Source organism: Neofelis nebulosa, chromosome 6 (assembly GCF_028018385.1).
Source record: "Neofelis nebulosa isolate mNeoNeb1 chromosome 6, mNeoNeb1.pri, whole genome shotgun sequence".
Classification (NCBI taxonomy): domain Eukaryota; kingdom Metazoa; phylum Chordata; class Mammalia; order Carnivora; family Felidae; genus Neofelis; species Neofelis nebulosa.
In genome coordinates, this window is record NC_080787.1 from 29467178 (window position 1) to 29485671 (window position 18494).

The window sequence follows — 18494 nt, forward strand, 5'->3', positions numbered from 1 at the left end:
TTTTAAGGCTGAACAATATTCCCATTGTCTGTATAGCCCATGCTTTGTTTATCTATTCATCTGTAAATGGATCCTTGAATTGCTTCCACCTTTGGCTATTGTGAATAATGCTGCTGAGAACATGAATATGCAAATATCTCTTTGAGTCTTTGCTTTTAATTATTTTGGTATATACCCAGAAATGGAATTGCTGGATCATATGGTAATTCTATGTTTATTTTTTGAGAAACTGCTACACCATTTTCCACAACAGCTGCACCATTTTACATTTCTACCAACAGGGCCCAAAGGTTCCAATTTCTCCACATTCTCACCAACACTGGTTTTTGTTTGTCCTTTTTTGTTTTTGATAGTAGCCATCCTGATGAGTGGTATCTCATGGTGGTTTTGGCTTTTATTACTTTTCACTCAAAAAAAAAATCATTCTTTATTCTGGGTTCAGGTGGGAGTGGCAGTGACTTATTTTTCTTTTGAAGACACACAAAGTTCTCTATTGGGTTGTAGCTCAGGGCACATTTGCCAGCCTATCCTTGGGCCTAAATATGGAATACGACCTTTAAAAGGTACTGGCTGGGAAACCCTTCACCACCTGGCTGTGCTGGTCCTTGGTGACCTCCCCAGGGGATTCCTGACAGTTAAAGCTTGTCCTGACTCTTGGGGTGGGGAACTCCCCCTCTCTAACATAATGCCAGTGGCAGCTTTGTACGAACTCTTATGTAAAAGGAAGAGTGTTCTTCCAAGTGTCAGGGTCATGCATGGACACTCCTTCTATTTCAGCAGTGGTGACAGACTAGGTGTAGAGACACACAGAAACTTCCCCTTTGGCAGTAGAGAGAGGATTCAGAGCAAACACAGTTTGTGCAGACACTTGAAAATGCTTGTTTGAGGAAGACTAAATTGAGTTAGTGTTTTCGTTGCTTTTCTTTTTCCAAAAACACTTCCACATTTGTCACTGTATCTTAGTCTCACAGTAATCTTTGGATCTAGAAAGTAGAAAGTAAGCCCATTTGGCAGAGAGAAACATGGTCTTTGAGATATTAAATGCCTTCCTCAGGGCACACAGTTGGTGAGCAGAAATGGGACTAGAACCCAGCATCCTGGCTATAGATCAATAATCGATTTTGATGGAGATGACCTCATCTAGGAGTTAAAATTTCATCGATTTGAATAGCTTGCTTTCTTCAGGACTGTTTATGACTTGAAGCAAGGTACTCTGTTGAGCAGTGGCAGAGTAGCTTATATCTGGCCCTTTTGCCATAAAGTCTTGGTGTTAAGGGAGTAGAAATCTGACTCCATGAAGACAAGCATACCTCAGTGGGGGCCTTCTTCACCTCGGTGGGTACCACTTAGTACTCCTCGAAACCCTTAGAAATCAGGTTTGGTTAATTCTGCTTAAATTAAGTTTGAAACCATTGCTTATGATTTTCGTGATCATTAAAATCAACTTCTCAAAATATGAATATCCTAGACTAATGAATATTCTAGGTTTTTGTTGTTGTTCTGCTTAGCTCAAGTTAGAGATAACTTGAAATTTTTTATCACTGATGATATTCTTTGACTAACTGGTGGCTTCCTACTGGATTTTAAATGGCCTGAAGTAGACACACAGGTCTGGGTGGAGCTCATCAGGCTATTTGCAAATATGCAAGCCTATGCATAAATGGTCCCTCTTCTGGAATTTGCCAACTTGAGACCAATGAGACCTACGTGTCAGAGAGAGCACATGGATACTTATGAACACAGCAGGTGAACACCATTGATGGACAAAAGGGGACCAGCTGAGACTTAAGACTTCACTCCACAGAGGTCATCCATCAGCTCAGGTGGCCTCTGATGAATACGAGCCCCAGAGCATGATGAAGCTGTTGTTACAGTGAGAGTAATATCAGTGCTTGATGGTTTTAGATTACGGTGAGTATTAGATGAGAATATGGTGATGGTTTCTTTAAATAAATCAGTTAACAGCAGTCCCTCTTCTGCTTTAAAAGAAAAGATGTGGTGCGCCTGGGTGGCTCAGTTGGTTAAGCATCTGACTTCAGCTCAGGTCATGATCTTGCGGGTTGTGAGTTTGAGCCCTGCATTGGGCCCTCTGCTAACGGCTCAGAGCCTAGAGCCTACCTTGGACTCTGTGTCTCCCTCTTTCTCTGCCCCTCGCCCACTCACTCTCTGTCTCTCTCTTTCTCTCAAAAATAAATAAACATTTGAAAGAAATTAAAAAAAAACATGAGAAAAACTTAGTTCATACTGGCCAAATTCTGATATGTATTCTGATACATATTCCCATTCATAATATATAATCTTTGTTTTTATTAATTATATTGGTACAGAAGCACCTTTTGTCAAGGATACTGTGATTGGACAGAAGAGCATTAGTTAGTGTGAGAAACAAGTATGTTAGTATCTTGCTCTGTGTAACAAAATCCTCAGAGCCTACTTTAAAATTAAATACCTTGGGGCGCCTGGGTGGCGCAGTCGGTTAAGCGTCCGACTTCAACCAGGTCACGATCTCGCGGTCCGTGAGTTCGAGCCCCGCGTCAGGCTCTGGGCTGATGGCTCGGAGCCTGGAGCCTGTTTCCAATTCTGTGTCTCCCTCTCTCTCTGCCCCTCCCCCGTTCATGCTCTGTCTCTGTCTGTCCCAAAAATAAATAAAAAACATTAAAAAAAAATTTAAAAAAAAATAAAATTAAATACCTTAAAATTTGCTTATTTTTTTTTAAACCAAAGATACTCAACTTTAAGCATTACTTAAAAACTGTTTTTAATTAGTGGATAATGTTACATGTTGAATGCCTGTCTCAGATGCATTTTTTCACCTCATAGATTCTCAGAGAACACCACCCTGTTAAAGTTTATTCATACCCAATTATGTTCATTCCATGGGGCTGAGCGCCCCCCCCCCCGAAAATCTCATGCATGACAACCAGAAAATTTTCCTCCCGCATCATACTAACACACAGTTTGAAAATAAAAAGAGACTCTTCCCTCTCATTTTATTTCATCTATACTGAGACATATGGAAGAGAAATTAACAAAACATTTGGGAGTAACTGGTAGTTAAGAATATTTGGTATATAGTACCATCTGGGGGTAAAGGTAGGGGTTTGCCAACATATCAAAACACTAATGAAAATCTGTAACTTGCATTCATCAAGAAAATGTCATGCTAAACTCGTTTTATTCCTTTTTCTCCTGAGTTACTAGCTGGTGTGGGAATGCCATGATATAGATAAATTTCTGCAATTGAGTTTCTTGCCATGTCTTGTGGGAAATTCAGAGGCATGTAAACTGGGTAACAGAAGAGCTGGCTGAAGTTGTGGTTAATTACAAAATACTCCATATGTGTGAACAGATCGATACCAATGTAGACCTGTGTCTTTCAGCATGTTCTCTGCTGTGGCTCACATGGAGGGTGACGGATCCTGTCTTAGACCCGTGTACATGCTTGTGTGCAGTTACGCATAGTCCAGCAGACTGGCCGCAAGTCCAGCCTATCTGTCCCACTCAAGAACACACACCTGGAGATGAGTTAGTGCAAGATATGAGAATAAATTTACCACTCTGATTTGGAAAATACAAGGCTTGCAGATTTCCATACCTTGGACATTGTCGGTAACAAATTATTTGTCATGCTGTAAGATTCCAGCTGTGATGCTATTACAAAATACTTGGCTCTTTGTCTCTTGATCTCATCCTGTTCAACATTTTAAACACCAATTTTAAAAAATACTAAAAAATGTGCTTCAAATCTTCTAAGGAACTGCATGGCTTGAGAGCTTGTAACAGCACCAAAGCTGAAAGCAGCCTGGAGAAGGGAGGCATCATTTAACACTGGAATTGGCTATCAGTGCCAGAAAACCTATAGATGAGGGAAACTTTAAACCAGTGTTTAAAAGTTCATTTTTAAGAATGTACTTTTGATAACTCTAAAGAATCGGTTTCCTGTAAGTCTTGCTCCAAATGGGCTTTTCTTATAAACAGAAATGTCAACACAATCAATCAATTACTATTTAGGTAAAAATTTTTAAAAAATTATTTCTTATTTTAATCAAATATAGGTTCAAGTATGGAAGGTTTGATTTCACCTCTGGAATGGTCTTTTGAGGACAAGGACAGTATCTTGTTTATTTCTCTGTTGTCAAATCCTAGCATGTCTGCAACACATACTACTAAAGTGTGGTAAATTAAACCATAGTTAACCAAATCTGAAAGATGAGTCTTGAATGGGGCAACAGAATTCACTTTCCACCAAGACAAACATGGCAAATTAGAGGGATAGCACCCTAGCAAGCTAACCCTAGGACAATTGTTCCCAACTCTTGACTGCTCATTGCAGTCACATAGGTTGCCAGAGAAAATACACAAGGTACAAGTTAAAATAGAATTTCAGATAAATAATGATTTTTTTCTAGTATAAGAATATTGTATGGGTCATACTTATACTAAAAAAAGTATTTGTTTTTTATCTGAAATTTAAATTTAACTGGGCACCTATGTTTTCATTTGCTAAATCAGACAACTGTAAGCCTTTAGAAAATACCAAAGTGTGGGCCTCCCTCCAGAGTTTTGGATACAATTAGTCTGGCATGAGAAACCAGTATTGCTATTTTTCAAAGACTCTCCAGGTAATTCTATTATGCAGCTAGGATAGAGGGTCACTGCCCTATAATATGTGTTTCAGTTTTGAACCTTGTTCCCATGACTTACAAGTGTGTAATTTACCTCTGTTTCAAGTGGGCTGTGGATCCATAGGCTTGGGGTAAAGTAAGAACTGCTAGGCTGCCTGGACCTCTCTGCTATTCCTTAGGGCAGCTTTTATTTTAGATTTCAAATATACCGGTAGATGAAAAGACTGGTAAGAGTGTTATGATGGCCAAAGTGGGAAAAAAATGTCACACAGATATCAGTTTCTGATTATGCATAAATAATAAGTACGGTTAATGGGAGTAGGTCTAAGCTGAAGAAACCAAAGGATCTTTCTTCTAAGAGAACAGGAACCATCAGAAACCTGATAGGTACATGGCTTACCAAGAGATATTAAAGTTTTAAGATATTTTTAAAAGTGCCATATGAGAGTTGCTCATTTAGAAAGAAACCAGATAGTGTTTTCAAGGTTATGTGCTATGCAGGAAAGTATACAGAGGTGTAGAAGCCAGAAGGTGAACCCAGGCCTTCCTATAATATAAAGACTGCAGCGCTGAGGGAACCATGTGGGGAGGAAATCAGAACTTGCGGTTATGAGTTGGAGTACAAAGTAACAAGCCAAAAGATTAAGTGGACTGGAACATATAGTCCTGGGCATAAACAAAACAACACCCCACCCCCCCACCCCCCCCCCCCCCCCCCCCGTGAGAAGCTGAGAGCTGCCAGAATCCCTAAGTGGGTGAGGAGTAGCCAATTTACCCCTGAGCTCCCTAAGGCTGAGACTAATGGCTTAAGTCAAAGCAAGGATACTTTTTGAGATTGGATAATTGCTTCTGTTGTGTTAGCAGAGGAAATGGAAGGGTGAGCCATGATTTTTTTTCCCCATAGCCAAAATTTATGACAATGAAGCCTACATTATATGGCAAGTTTTTGAAGTTAAATGATAAGTAGAAGTCAACTCTTTCATATTGTCTGAAAAATGATCCATAAAATCATTGAAGGAGAATGTAGCAAAATATAATGCTTAAAGGCAAAATTTTAAAAATGGAGTTTTCATTCAGCAATATCAATTGTAAGCATACACTTCTATTATTTCTAAGCACAAGTATGTTTATATATTCACTCAACTTTTTCAGGTTCTAGTTTGGAGCTGGTGTTGTTTGATTAGAACTTGAACTTAGGAAGGGAACTTATTTTAACATTGTTAATTATAAAAATAAAACATTATTTAGATATTAGGGTAGGATTAATTCTATCACAATTCCTATTTTTAAGTTTTAATAAAGATATTAGATCATCTAGGGGGAAAGGCTATGTATACTCTGCAGACATTAATTTGGTTAAATCACTATTGATGGAAACAATATTTAATAAAAATATGGATGATTATGAACTGTATATGAATGGTATGCTATTTAATTAAAATTATTTCATTATTATATAATAAACTAGTCTTAGTTATTTAACCACTTGAAAAAAATACACATTTTAGGATTTTGAACTGAGGATTTTTTGCAGGTGAGTCTCCATTTTATAGAATGTAGATTTTCATAGAGTTGTAATTCTCCTCTGGTTAATTCTCTTTATTTATTTATTTTTTTTTCAACGTTTATTTATTTTTGGGACAGAGAGAGACAGAGCATGAACGGGGGAGGGACAGAGAGAGGGAGACACAGAATCGGAAACAGGCTCCAGGCTCTGAGCCATCAGCCCAGAGCCTGACGCGGGGCTCGAACTCACGGACCGCGAGATCGTGACCTGGCTGAAGCCGGACGCTTAACCGACTGCGCCACCCAGGCACCCCATGGTTAATTCTCTTTAAAATTCAAAGGAAAAACTGAATCTGACTGACATTTATTGTAACAACTTTTAGTAGAGAAAATTTTGAGGTGATTCTATAAGTAAAATTCATAAAATGTACTTAATGCTATTATAACATCTACCTGGAACTTACTTATTTTTAAATAACACTACTTCTCTGTTAGATAGGAGAAATTGGTGCCAATATGAGTAATTTTGTGGGAGTGAACAGAAAATGAACAACAGCAAAGTAATAGCATGTGAAGAACTTTTCATGTTCAGAGTTGACCGATTTTGCTGGTATATTATATATTTGTGTAAATGTATTCCACCAGTAATGAGGTCAGTTTGAAAACTATATTGCTTGTAACCGAACTAAATCAAAATGAAAATTTTTATAGTGATTGTTAAGTGCCAAATTGAACTGATCTCATTAAATGTGAAATTCAAGTATATTTAGACTATTGCCTAAATTTTAATACATGAACATAATGAGATATGATCAGAATAGTTGGAAAAAGTTACTTCTATTTTTTTTTCTTTTAGCAGTTTCTCATTTCACAGTTTAGATTTATTTTCTGGAATCTGATTAAATAGCTGGGCGCATGAATATGAAGTATGCAATACCTTTCAATAAATGGGGGAAGAGCACACATGTATTGGTCTATGTTGTCTCACACAAGTATTTTGCTAGTGATAATTAAGGTTGTTACATTTGAGTGTAAGTCAGTGTTCACAAAGAAGAAAAAGTTCATTACGCCCTTGGAAAGAGGTGCAGCTGCATGTAGTAAACACAGATGGAGCACACTTTTTTATGAGGTTCCTAACTGAAAACAGACTTTAATCCTGTTCTTGGAATACCCACACTTGAACTTTCCAACACTGATTATGCATTTCTGCCGTAGAGACCAGCTGTCACCTCATCATAGGCATTTATTTATTTATTTATTTATTGTTATCTGGGTGTAGTCTAGCCTACAGTCTCCAGGAAGGCAGAAGAGCAAGTCTGCAATTGTTTTTTGCTTCCTATGGAAATATATGGTGTGCATGATAGTGCTCACCTCTCCCCTCACACAGAATTCCAAGAGGGACTCTTCACAAGCCAAGGAAAGTAAAGAATGGCCGCTCCCTATTCTCAGGGGATGTCTAGTCTAAGGCTGAAGAGTTTTCTTAATCCCATCCATCATTATGTCTTATTTGACAGGGATTTTTTTCCTCCAGACAAAAGTAGTCACTTTAAAACTTACTTGACCTAACTATGTACTTCTCATGATAACAGTCCAATAAGAAAACATAGATTAATGCTTATGCCAATACCTAACATAATCTATAGTTGCCTACTACTTTTAAACATCATAGAAAACTGGTATGCAACAACAAATGAAATGCTGAGACTGTGTACATTCAAAAAATTTACTGGTGGTGGTAGATTTTTAATGAGAAAAAATAAAGACTGAGACTGTGTGCCACAATGTCCTTTTACATTTAAAAAAATTTTAATTTTTTTTAAGGTTTATTCATTTTTGAAAGAGCATGAGTGGGGGAAGGAAAGAGAGAGGGAGACACAGAATCCAAAGCAGGCTCCAGGCTCGAACTGTCAGCACAGAACCCATCACAAGGTTTGGACTCATGAACCATGAGATCGTGACCTGGGCCGAAGTCGGACGCTTAACTGACTGAGCCACTCAGGGGTTCCCCCCACCCCCGCCCAATTTTTTTTAATGTTTATTTTGGAGAGAGAGAGAGAGAGAGAGAGAGAGCGAGAGACAGAGCACGAGTGGGGGAGGGGCAGAGAGGGCAGAAGATGCAGAATCTGAAGCAGTTTCCAGGCTCCCAGCTGCCAGCACAGAGCCTGACACAGGGTTTGAACTCACGAACTGCGAGATCATGAACAGAGCCAAAGTCAGACTCGCTTAGCCAACTGAGCCACCTCTACATTTTTAAGGATGAAGGTATTGTGGAAAAAATCACCAGTAATATCAACAACTTTTCCTTTTAGCAGAAACATTTTAACGTTATTAAAATCTCCTATAATTAGGTGAAATTGGGTAGAATCTCATTTCTCATCTCTAGTTGAGCTGACTGGGCTACATGCTGTCAATCTTTTAAAAGAGAAAGGTAAAGGATTCAGCCAGGAAAATCTAGTTTATTTGGGAAAAGCAGAAGAATTGCAATTCAGTACAAGCAAACTGTGGCAAACCATAGACAAGTCCAGAGAACAAAGGAGAAAAGTGTCTCTTCATAGAGGAAAGGAGGAAGTTAGGAAGGGGTTGTTTTGAACAAAAGTTCATTGGAGAAAGATGAGTTTAAAGTAGTGGCAACTTTTCATTGGTTGCAGGCAATTGAAGTGGTGACCCTTCATTGGCTGGAGGTGAGGGCAGCTTGCTATTGCCAGCGGAGAGGAAGTCTTCATCTTGCTGGATTTTGCAAGCTGTGACAAGTGCCATGAGCATGAGAACTACCCCCTTACAGGCTTCCTGGCTCCAATTTTGAGTTAGGTTTTCCTTAACACATTTTCATATTTCCCCCTTTTGATAAAGATCTTTCTCTGGATCATCTATGCCTTATTGGAATCGTTTTTGTCCCTTGGTGCCAGGAAGGACCTTTTCCAGATGTCACATCCCATGCTGGAAGGAAAGAACATAGACTGGAAGACACTGAGGCCATATTTGGAAAACAAGCAAGGGTGGGGAGGGAGAGCTTTCTGGCATTTCTCATCCAAGGTCTACATCTTATCAAAGTTGTAAGTGTTGGGGATCATCTGGAAGCACTGAGTCAGCATCACCGTATTGGGTACTTTGTTACTACAAAGGTTCAATAGGCAACAGGTACAAAGCTTTAACAATGTTTACACAAAATAAGATGAGGAGCAGAATAGTGACCCCAGCTTGTATTATAGTCCTAAACCAGAAGCCCAAGCCAGCTAAAGAGATCAAAGCACCATAGATCATCAGGTGGAATTTTTTGTGGCCAATGTGCTTGTTCCTCTAATATTATGTAATTGAAGGAATTTATCCATGTGCAACAGGCCATGTTTGTTATCACACAAATGCCTCCCTGTTCAGCAAGTAGGTAATCAAGTGCTATGCAATTGTTTAAAACTACTTTGACTTATGAGCTAAGTGATCATTGTTGGCCTGTTATTGCCATAGTGGTAGAATAAGTAAGTTTTCCCAATTCCAGAGAGAGATTTCTAATTATTTGTTCATTGGCGTGAACATGCACAGAAGGGATAAGTGCCCTTCCAAAGGAGGCAAATACAGAGTCATGTATATGTCCTATGAATTCCCATTTGAGGTGGTGATAAAAGCTTAATGGAAAAGACCAATGGAGGACCATGGGAGCCTTCCAATTTATTGTGGATGGCCACAGGAACAGTTAGAATCAAATCTTCCAGTACATTCACAGGCCCATTTAGAGGCCAATTCACCACACACAACGATTAAACCAGGTGGTGCACATAAAATTACTATTGGGGGCTGATTACTAATAGTGCCATTACTTGGAATTACTTGATTGGTTCTTCCAAGTCAAGGGTCAGTGGTGTTTGGGGAATAATTAAGGAGAAACCCTTCTGTTATGTGGACTTTATTCTTGATGGCTGTACAGAGGGAAGTTCTTTTGCTACCGTACACAGACCTGAGGTATTAGGGAGAATGGGAAACTGTATGGGTGGAATAGGTACAGTTAGTTGCATTGGGAGTTATAATGGGGAGAGGTCAAAGCAAGGCATAGGAGAACGTGGTTGTTGAGGTTTGACTCAGTAAGAAATACCTGGAGGGGTGCAGGTATTATTAGAGGTCACATTGGGAATGAAGGAAAAGTTTGCTATGGGGAAGACTAAAGGATCACGTCTGTCATGGCCAGATCAGGGTTTTCCGAACAATCAGAAAAGTTTCCTCCTTTTGCGATGGATTGGGAAATGAAAGCAAGGGCATTGTCTTTCCAGGACAGAGAAAGAGAAAACAAGGTGAGAAAAAGCAGAAAGGAGAACAGGCCTGATCCTGTCATCTTGGGAAAGCTGTCTGCTTAAGTTCCTGGAAATCTTTAATTTGAGGTCACCAGTTGGTGTGTAGTTCTAGTCAGGGGCTTTCTTTAGATGATGAACATTGATCCAAGAGTCAACTCCTTGCAGTTTGGTGGCATGAGGATTGGTTAGTAACACTTGGTAAGGGCCTTTCCAGTGTGCTTGAAAAGAGGTTTTTTGAGACGTCTCTTCCTATAAGCAAAATTCCTAGGTTGCAGAGTGTGGTGTTTGATGTCTTTGTCTCCTGGGAGTGCGCTGTGAAAAGATTGCCCTACTAGAGTATGATTATTTTTAAGGGATGTAATTAGAGCTTTGCAACAGTAACATATGTCTCCTTTATTACGTGCAGATCAGAAAAGGGAGAAGCTAGATGCATCAGGAACCCAGTATTTGTCTCAAAGGGTGAGAGTTTATGAGTTAAAGGGAGTGGATCTGAGGTTTAGAAGGCCCAATGGCAATACTTTTTGGCCAAGGTATTTGGAGGGTTTCCATAAAATTTTTAATTTATTTTGGTTCCTTTGACTAGCCTTGAAGACTGATGATGGTAAACACAGTGAAAATGCTATAGATCTGGCCAAACGGCACAGACTTGCCATAATATTTGACCAATAGAATGGGTTCTTCAGTTGCTATGGAGCTCAAGAGGCATTCCCCAGGTAGGGATGGTTGTATTCTAATAGGATTTTAGCTACTGAAGAAAAATAGTAGCTAGTCTACATGGAAGGGGTTTGGCCAGTGGGAAGACATACAAATCATTACCAAGACATATTTGTATCCATGAGGTGGGGGTAGCTGAATAAAGTCCATTTGCCAAAATTCAAATGACCCATTAGGCAATTTAAAGTGCCTAGGAATAGTGTCGACAGGTTTCCCTGGATTGTATTTTTGGCAGGTGGGGAAAGCAAAGTAGGTACTTTTTGTAGTCTTGTTGGTATTTCCCTACAACTATTAACTTATGAACATCATTTTATCTTTAGACCAGTGGTTCAATGCATGTTGGTCAATAGTGGGAACTTTAGAATTTCTGGTAGGGCCAGGTTTGTACTTGGTCCAAACCAGAAGTTTCTCTTCTTATCATACTAACAACCATTTGATTGCCAATCTTGTTTTACTGTTGGGTGTCTCTAGTCAGTTTCTCCAGATTATCCTCTGGAGGTGAGTTCCTTTGCACCATGACAGAGATTTGACTTCTAGACCCTTTGAGGATAGCATTTTTAAATGGAAATGTCAGTGAGATGTTTTCCTTTAGCTTCCAGAAAGTCAAGTTTATAATGCTCCAGGATTTTAATAATAGCCGAAGCAGCAGGTAAGAGTATGACATCCAGTAATTCCTGAATGTAAGGGCTGCTTTTAATTTTATCTTCACTGGAAGTAAAGAAGCCACATTGTTTCCATAACATTCCAAAATTGGGAGCCACTCCAAAGGCATATATACTGTTGGTGTAAATGCTGGCACTTTTGCCTTTGGCTGGAACATAGACCCATGTGTGTGCTTGTAGTTCCTTGTTAGGCTGAAGTAGCCAAAGGCAAGGGTGCTGCTTCAGTTACTTCAGAAAGAGTTGATGTTGCATATCCAACACAGTATTTGCCATTTTCATCTTTTAACTAAGAACCATCAGTGAACAATGAAAAGTCAACTGTTATCCAAAGAAGTTTCCTGTAAGTCATCATATGGGCAAGAAGGTGATCTGTCAGTATTAAGCAGTTGTAGGTGGTTTAATTGGTAGAGGAGGTGAGAAGAGTGTCAGGGTTAAGGTTATTACAGTGAACAAAAGTAACATAAGGGGCGGTACACGGTAGAATTTCATAGGAAGTGAGATAACCTATAGAAAGAAACTGAGTGTGACGAAAGGTAAGGAGAGCTTTCACAGCACAGAAGTGGTTAAAGGGGATGCAAAGACTGTTTTCTCAGTGGCCTTCACAAAAAAAGACAGTAAGTAGCAGGTGAAGCTGGGAGGCATGGGGAGGGCATATGCCCAGGCTTCAGGCATTCCTTTCTTTTTTGTATGCAAAAAGGAAGAAAGGGAGCTGATAATTTGGATGTTCAAGAGCAAGGGGCTTTATTAAACTTTCTTTTGACATTGGGAAGTTATGTCATCTGGATCTTCCTAGATGATAGGGTCAGGTGTATAAAGTTGGGCCATAAGGAGAAGTTTGGGATACAGTTGCAATAATAATCTGTCAATTCAAGAAAACCTCACAGTTGACATTTGGTTTGAGGCTTTGGGAAGTTCAGGATGCCATGAAAATTTTCTGGATCCAAATGAAGTCCTTGTTCTGAGATTAGATGTCCTAAATATTGAACTTGAGTTTGAACAAATTGTAATGTCTCCTTAGAGATGTTATATCCCTTTTTGGCTAGGAGTTTTAGCACATAGATGCTATCTTCTTGTGAGGAGGCTTGGAAAGAGAAGCAGAGAAGTCATCCACATATTGTATTAAAGTGGAGCCTCCAGGGAACTTGATATCAGCCTTTAATGTTTGTGAGAAATAAGAAGGGCTTTCCGTGAAACCCTGGCATTACTGCTCAGTAGCTTTGCTATCCTTCCCAAGTAAAAGCAAGAAGATATTGACTAGCTTTATCTACTGCAACACTAAAGAAAGCACTACATAAATCAGTCATGAAAAAAAAATTGCTCTCAGTAGGGTTGGGGGTTAATAAAGTGTGAGAGTTGGGGACAATAGAATGGTGAGGGATTATAATAATGTTTATAGCTTGGAAGCCCTGGACAAGCCTCTATCTATGGCCCTTTGGTTTCTTCACAGGTAAAATACAAGTGTTGCAGGGATAGGTACAGGGGATAATGGAGCTCTGACCCTTATGGTCTTTTATTATTGCTTAATGTCTTGAGGGGCCTCTTTATTTATAGGCCTCTTTATTAATAAATTATGGAGAGAGCTTTTGAGGGATCTATTTGGATCTTAGTAGGAGGTACACTGGATTCTGTCAATATCAGCTGAGTATTTACCCATAAGGAGGGTGGTAGCTCATCCAAAGGGGACAAATGGTTACTGTTCTTGGAATTAGTTCTAAGGGCCATCAGGGTCAGAGCAAATAAAAGATACTGAGGGTCATGGGATTTACCTAGTTGGCTATTTTGGTTGCTGCTCTGAAATTCTAGAACTATTTCTCCTTTTCAGGAGAAAGAACTTCTAGCATGATATATTTTTTAAAAAATCTTGGCCCAAATAAATCAATATGGTGGAGGAACTAAGGAGAAAAGGTGGTATATCTTTGAGGGTCTAAGCAAAAGGAAACCTGTTGAGGTTTATTGGAGACCTTCACTATTTGAACTGTTTTAGTACTCTGAGGTAGGGGCTGTTTAATGGTGGTGAGGTTGTGAATCACTGAATTTTACTTCTGAAGCCAATATTGCCCTGTATATTAACTAACTAAAATATAAATAAAAATAAATAAAAGAACATGAAAAAAATAATGGTAGTGAGGTTGAACATCTAAAGTGTAGCGCCAATATCAATCAGGACAGAGAGAGATTCATTTCCAGTTTGGAGAGTGGTTTTTCCAAGTTCGTTGTAAGTACAGAGAACACAGGAGGAGAGTGTCCTTTTATAGAGAGGAGAAAGTTTAGAAGTGGAGGTGGCCTCTTATTGGCTGCAGGTGAGGGCAGTTGCCAGGTTGAGAGGAAATCTTCCTTCTTCCTGCTGGACTACGTAAGCTGCAATGAGTAGGGTGTGTGTGACAGCTCTCCCTTCATGACTTCCTGTCTCTGATTGTGAGTTAGGTATCCATAACACATACCACAATGCTCTTTAAGGTCTTGCCAAATTCAAAATGGATTTTATGATTTAGTAAGTTTTCTATTTTGTTGTCTTATTTGGAACACTTAGAATATTGTCTTTTTTTGTGTGTGTGGTGAATTGTGTGACTGGGAATACGAAACAGTTATGTATCTAACCCACTGGATTGTGAGGCAAACTCGTTCCATTAATTTCTTTCTAAAATATAATTTAAATCTGTGATGTAAAATCTAAGGTGGTCTTTCAGATTCCTTTCCGTCCTGCCATTAGCCATCATGGCTAATAGATAACTGATTTCCACAACAAAAAAACCTGCCTTTTTTTTTTTTTTGCTTTGTTTTGCCTTTGTTTATTGAAATAGCAATCTCTTGCCTTTGAGAATAAGAATATCATTCTTATATGAATCAGCAAATGAAGGTCCCTATTTAAACAGGGAGGGAGGTTCACTACCAAAGCTGCCTGAGACCATGAATTTGAAAGGGAACTGGAGGGGCTTGTCTTACAAACCCATCCCCCACATCCCTTGTTACTACCTGGGAGCAGTGCTTAAGAAGACACAGTAGAACTGGGGCACTACTCCCATCACACTGCCTTCTCCTTGTTAGTAAGGCAAATTGGAAAGTTTGTTGATAAAATCCCCAAGAGAACTCCTTCCATGTTGACCATGACTACTGTGGTTGAAGCAAAGCCCTCACCTGCTTTGGGAGAGAATTAGAGAATTGGAGACCTAAATAAACAGCACAAACCGAACAAACACACATTACTTTTTTTCCATGATCTGCCATAAAGACACTAGCTATTGCTAAGTCATCATCACAACAGAAAATAGATGCTGAAAGTGAAGCTACTTGGAAAAGCACCTGAGAAGCAGTCTCTTGCCAGCATGTGAAGCTTCAGAGTGTGCTCTTTAACTGTGCCAAGCTTTGTTCTCGATTCTGTGGCATCATAGAGCTTTAGAGCTAAAGGAACATTAGAGTAATGGATGTGATGTATAATTAGATCCGCTACTTAATCACCATTAGAAATATTGCAAAGGCTTCAGTTGTAAAATGCAAAGGCATTTATGTAACACCTATTTTAATGTTGAGTTAGGTGATATACAAAGAAGTTCAATCAGACATGTCAAAGGAAATAGCTACTGCTTACTCTTGTCTTGTGGCAAAATTAAGTTCCATAATCATAATGAAGTAAAATGTGGCAATAACAATATCTAACTTTTTTTCATTTCTAGCATCAAAAGTATTCATTAAGTGTCTCCTGGGGGCACTTGGCTGGCTCAGTCAGTACAGCGTACCATTCTTGATCAGGGTTGTTAAGTTCGAGCCCCACGTTGCTTGTAGAGATTACTTAAAAATAATAAAATCTTTTTTTAAAAAAAGTATTCAAGTGTCTGTGTGTGCTAATGTGTTAAAGCATATTTAAAAAGTTATAGTTGTAGTTTTATGAATAATGGATCTTAAATATATGCTTTAAGAAATGAATGTTTATAGTACATGTTCTGATTTTTATTAGGTATAAGATATTTATTGAGAAGGTAATCAAATGGTAAATTACCTCAATAACCTACACTGAGGGTGGAGTCTTAGATGTTACTGGTAACACAAACCTTTAAAACTTTACTCAAAGGTTTAAGAAGACTCTAAGCTTTCTCCTAGAGGTTCAGGCCAACAAGTTTCTCTACATGAAAGTGGGAATTTCTAGGTGCCACAGGAGCCTGAGGGTGAGACAACAAAGTCTGATACTGAGGAAGATATCATAAAGGGTGTGCTATAGCACCCCTTAAGGAAACATTTTATATAATTGGTTGAGATGCTCAGTAAATATTGCCCAGCATCAGCCCCTACCCCTACTTTCTAATCAACCAGTGTATCAATTAGTCCTACCCCTACTTTCTAATCAACCAGTGTATCAATTAGTGTTTGCCATATGCTGAGTTAGATGCCAGAGATACCAAGATATCCAGGCAGAGTCAGGCTTGCAAACAAATAATGCCAACACAGTATGATAAATACCTGATGGATGCATGGTTAATAAAGGTGGAAGAAAGATAGACTCTTCTTTTGGTAGAAGGATGTGGGACCAGAGTGTTTCAAGGAAGAATTCACAAAGGGAAACTTCTTAAGGTAGGGGCTTGAATAACAAGAATTTCATACATTTCTGAAAGTATGAACCCTGCACTTACAATAGAACGACATCCAAAGCTTATGAAAAATGGTCTTGGGCTCCAGCCCAGACCTATTGACTAAGAATCTCTGGGGCAGGAGACTTGTAAATTTCAGGACCACTGTCCCAAGGTCTAAGGTGGGCAAAGCTGTTGTTGGTAGAGACTCCCCTACCTCCTTTTGACTCATCAGCTATTGCTTTATCCTTGAGTGTCAAGGCACATTTTCAATTCCTACTAATAATTAGCTTTCAGGGGTAGCACAGATAATTTTAAAAGTTTTTAATCCAATATTAAAAATTACATGGCTATGAGTCTACTATTATGGTCAAGTGCTCTCATTTTATATTCATGTTCATTGGTGTAGAACTGAATTTCATACCTGGGAATCCATGGTCACTTACCTTTCAGATCAGACTGCACTGAAATGGATGGATGGAGAACTGAAGGTCTCTGTCATGCCAAATATTGACCCTCAAGTTATTGCATCTTATAAGGGTCCTGAGGGTGGTTATGTCAGGAGTTGGGAGAGGGGGCTCCTGGAGGTCTCAGGACACCCCCTATTTACCAACCAGTATGGAAGTATTTCCCTATTTTAATAACTGGTATGGTACCAGTGTGCCAGCTGAATATTCTCCTATATGTACATAATAAAACAAAAGAATGAGATAAAACATGAAGAGTTCAGTAAGGTGTTTATGTTCTGCATAAATTGAGGGTTTAAGATGGTATCAGAGGTTATGTACTATCTTTCTTTTGCAAGAACAGAGCTAAATAAAATTACTTACGTTCCTTTTAGAGTTGATAGTCCCCTTTACAGCAACCAAGTTATTAGCACTTCTATTAATAATTCTTACTGTGTTCTTCTTATTTTGGAGCTGATCGGAATATATTCCTGATTCTCTAAAGTTTACCTTTGTACCTTTCTTAGTTCAGGTGGTTGTAACAAAATACTGCAGACTGTGTGACTTACACAGCAATTTCTTTCTCACAGTTTTAGAGGCTGCAAGCGTGAGATCAGGATGCCAGCATGGTCTCGTTCTGATGAGAACCCTCTCCCTGTCTTGCAGACAGCTGCATTCTTCCTGTATCCTCCCATGGCAGAGAGACAGAGGAAGGCCCTAGTCTCATCCTCTCCTTCTAAAGACACTGGTTTCATCATAGAGATTCTACCCTCATGACATCATCTATATCTAATTATTACCTAAAGGCCCCGCCTCCTAACACTATGCTACCGGAAGTTAGGGCTTCAATATATGAATTTAGGAGGGACACAAACAGCCCATAACAGAACCTTTACACCTTAATGCTGCTTTTCTGTGAGGCATAAGTTTGGCAGAGACTCCAGAGGTTAGTGGAACATTCTAGACACATGATATCAAACCTTGCATACTCTTCTGAGTCCCTGCCAGGACTCCTGGGTCAGTGTCAATATTCTGGACCTTCTTCAAAGCTGATATTCTTTTTTTAAATATATTTTTTAATGTTTATTTTTGAGAGAGACAGCACAAGTGGGGGAGGGCAGAGTGTGAGGGGGACAGAGGATCTGAAGCAGTGTTGACAGCAGAGAGTCTGAGGAGGGAATTGAACTCATGAACTGTGAGATCATGACCTGAGCTGAAGTTGGAGGCTTAACCGACTGAGCCACCCAGGCGCCCCAAAGCCCACTGATATTCTACACAGTCCTGGACTTCTGCTGGCCACTGCCCTCAAGACCAGCTGAGTGTTTGTTGGCTCCTTCCTGCTGTCTCCATGATCTTCCCTCGAGAGCTTAACCAAGTATGACATTGTCTTTTGGTGGATGGAGGCAAGATTCAAATACAAGCGGCCATGATGAATATTTTGTGAAATATTTCTTCCAAGTCATTAAGGATGCCACCAAGTCATTAAGGATGCTACCTGGGCCAACGCTTTTCAAATTTGAACGTGCATGGAAATCACCTGGGGAGTGGTGAAGCACAGGTTCTAATTGGATAAATGGAGGGAGGGGCTGAGCAGCTCCATTTCTGAAAAGCTCCCATGTTGCTGTTGTGCGTGGACCTACTTTGAGTGGGACGAACTAGACGAAATGTTTGGGGATAGTCATGGCTGCTTAGTTTATAGCTA

The 18494-nt window shown here is 39.4% G+C and overlaps 1 protein-coding gene and 1 long non-coding RNA gene across 4 annotated transcripts in view; one reads left to right on the forward strand and one right to left on the reverse strand.

Annotated features, from left to right (window-relative positions):
• MYLK4 (myosin light chain kinase family member 4) overlaps window positions 1-18494 on the forward strand; it is an 88818-nt gene that overhangs the window by 34713 nt on the left and 35611 nt on the right. The window lies entirely within an intron of this gene.
• LOC131513881 (uncharacterized) lies at window positions 199-17835 on the reverse strand. The gene is made up of 2 exons (XR_009262864.1): window positions 17362-17835; window positions 199-407 (listed from the first exon to the last, which is right to left on the reverse strand). It is a non-coding gene; the product is annotated as an uncharacterized LOC131513881 (long non-coding RNA).